Raw genomic sequence first — 2,975 nt, 5'->3', positions numbered from 1 at the left:
TTCGAGCCCTGGTCCGGCAAGATCCCACATGCCGCGGAGCAACTAGGCCCGTGCGCCACAATTACTGAAGCCCACGCGCCTAGAGCCCGTGCTCCGCAACAAGAGAAGCCACCGCAATGAGAAGCCTGCGCACCGCAACCAAGAGTAGCCCCCGCTCTCCGCAACTAGAGAAAGCCCGTGCACAGTAACGAAACCCAAGGCAGCCAAAAGTAAATAAATTAAATGAATAAGTAAATAAGTGAAGGAGGAGGAGGAAGAAATTTCTGGTATCTCATGTAAGTGTTTTGGAAGATGATTTCTGGGTATTAGTATAATTCAGGGCTTGGTATTTGGCAAAATTCACATGAAAAGAACATTATGGCTGGAATCATGGCCAGCATTTTATCTCGGAAATAGCATATGCATTTTTTTTTTAAATGATTTCTCTAGTCCCTGAGAAACTATAAGGGCTCAGCTGGCCCCTTAATCCATATGACATTTTTATGACAATTAAAATATCACCCCAAGGAGAGTCTTTCATTCCACTGTCAGATTTTATTGGGCTAACATAAGCAAACAAAGCAGAATAAAATTATACAGCTAATATTATATTTAAACCATCAATTTATTACATTTAAGGCTATACCAAGAAAAAACACTGGCCTCTGGTGTCAACCAAATAAAATTAATCACACAAATGTTTAATATCTGATTATAATTTTTCCCTAAGAGTAAGTTTCTTTGTTTGGACCACATTTAACAAGATTCATCCTCTCAAACATAATGAGAATTTTAACAGCAACTGAAAATCATCTTATGTCCTTTTGTCGGGTCCTTGTAGTAGTTATATGTAAATTCACCGAACTCCTTCCAAAGGAAAATTGTATGTCTTTTTGTTAGGGGAGATGCAACTTTCTCTCTCTCTCCCTCCTCGACCCCCGCCCTTGGGCTTTGAACTGCAGAGTCATACAGACTTGAGGTCAAACCACAACCCCAGCACTTGTAACTGTATGACTTGGGCCAAACTGCCTAAGCTTTTTAAGTGTCAGTTTCCTCATTTGCTAAAAATAAGTAAATAAAAGCCCAGGATTAATCTCTACAAAGCTTTTAACATGGTGGCTGACCCATAATAAGTATTCAAGAATTGCTAGCTGTTTTCCTTTCTCTGGAACCATTTTTTTCCAAAAAGTCACTGCCCCCTTGATCTAGTTCGATTACCCATCAGTCCTATTTGGCCGAAGATCCTGGACTTAGCCCTAAGGGATCACGTGCCCCGTGCAGCCTAGCCTGTGTTCAATCTGGCTAAGCTGTAGAACCAACAGGAGAGCTTTCAAAATACAATTACCCCGACCCACTGAGTTGTCAGCCTCAAGGACAGCACCCTGGAATCTACATTTTTAAACAAGACCACAGGCAGCTCTTTGGCAAGTGGCCTGGGGTCATCCATACAGCTTACTTGGTTGTCAGCCATAAGGCAGGGCTTAGAGTCAATGTCATGATCCACTTCCTCACCCACAATCCCTAGGTGCTCCTCGCACTTCTTTTCAGTATCCAAACTTCACCTTTTCAGAACACAAACCCAAGAAATGCAAGAAAAATACAAGAACCGCACCAAGAAATGTTTTTGTAAAGAACTGCTTTCAATGTTTTCTTCGGGCTAATGTCATGCTTTCTTGTCAGTGGTATTTTCAGATGTAGGGCAGACTTCAAAGTCAATATGGGGACTTCCGTGGTGGTGCAGTGGTTAAGAATCCGCCTGCCGGGGACACGGGTTCGAGCCCTGGTCCGGGAAGATCCCACTTGCCACGGAGCAACTAAACCCGTGAGCCACAACTACTGAGCCTGCGCTCTAGAGCCCGTGCTCCACAACAAGAGAAGCCACTGCAATGAGAAGCCCACCTACCACAGCGAAGAGTAGCCCCCGCTCGCGGCAAACAGAAAAAGCCTGCGTGCAGCAACAGAGACCCAACGCAGCGAAAAATAAATAAATTTATAAATAAACAAAAAATAAAGTCAATATAAACTAGAAAAAACCACCAATCCAACAGCACAGCCTCCCCAGATGTCACTGATAATTGAGCATGGTGGCCACCGACATTACAGGGTTCGGGGTTCTATTCACATTTGATTATTTCTCTTTGCTACCAACCTTTCTCTAGCCGTTCCTCCTGGATAAATGTCATCTCCAGGTAGTGATTTTTCAAGCAATGTGAGTTTTCATTTTGCTTTCATAGAGCCGCACTGTCCCAAGCAGACACACCAGCAAGAGAATTCCTGTTCCCAATGTAGACCAGACAGGGTGTGTCGCTGAAGGCCTGTGTGCACAGCCACCAGCCATGCTGACCCCCGTCTGCCTGGGGCCTGTCGGGGCTTCTGAACACCAGGCCTGTAATCTCGAGGGCCTGGCAGCACTAGGACCTCTTCCTGCCCGGCCAGCTGGTACTCTCGGGGGTCAGGTCTAATGCAAAATAAAGCCATGGTCGTCCTGCACTTCGTGCCCTCCCTAAGAGAATCCTTTTTGCTCTTTGCTCCGTCTTCATGTTTAAGCGGTGGTCTTTTTCTTTTTTTTTTTTTCTTTTTTTTTTTTTTTTGCGGTACGCGGGCCTCTCACTGTTGTGGCCTCTCCCGTTGCGGAGCACAGGCTCTGGACGCACAGGCTCAGCGGCCATGGCTCACGGGCCCAGCCGCTCCGCGGCACGTGGGATCTTCCCGGACCGGGCACGAACCCGCGTCCCCTGCATCGGCAGGCAGACTCTCAACCACTGCGCCACCAGGGAAGCCCTAAGCGGTGGTCTTAATCAGGGTTCACCTTAGCCAAGCAACAACCGGAGCAGCGCCCTTCAGGAAGAATTTTCCATTTTCCCCTGAATTATCTTTTACAAGAACACTTAAAAAATAAACTTATTGCCCGCTTCTAACCAGTGGGGTTCGGAGACGTCTAAGGGGAAAGTTGGCAACTTGACTTTGCCTTCCTTTTCATCGACCTGGCTTCAAGA

Source organism: Mesoplodon mirus, assembly GCF_964341445.2.
Source record: "Mesoplodon mirus genome assembly, chromosome: X".
Taxonomy (NCBI): Eukaryota; Metazoa; Chordata; class Mammalia; order Artiodactyla; family Ziphiidae; genus Mesoplodon; species Mesoplodon mirus.
This window is presented reverse-complemented; position numbering follows the sequence as displayed.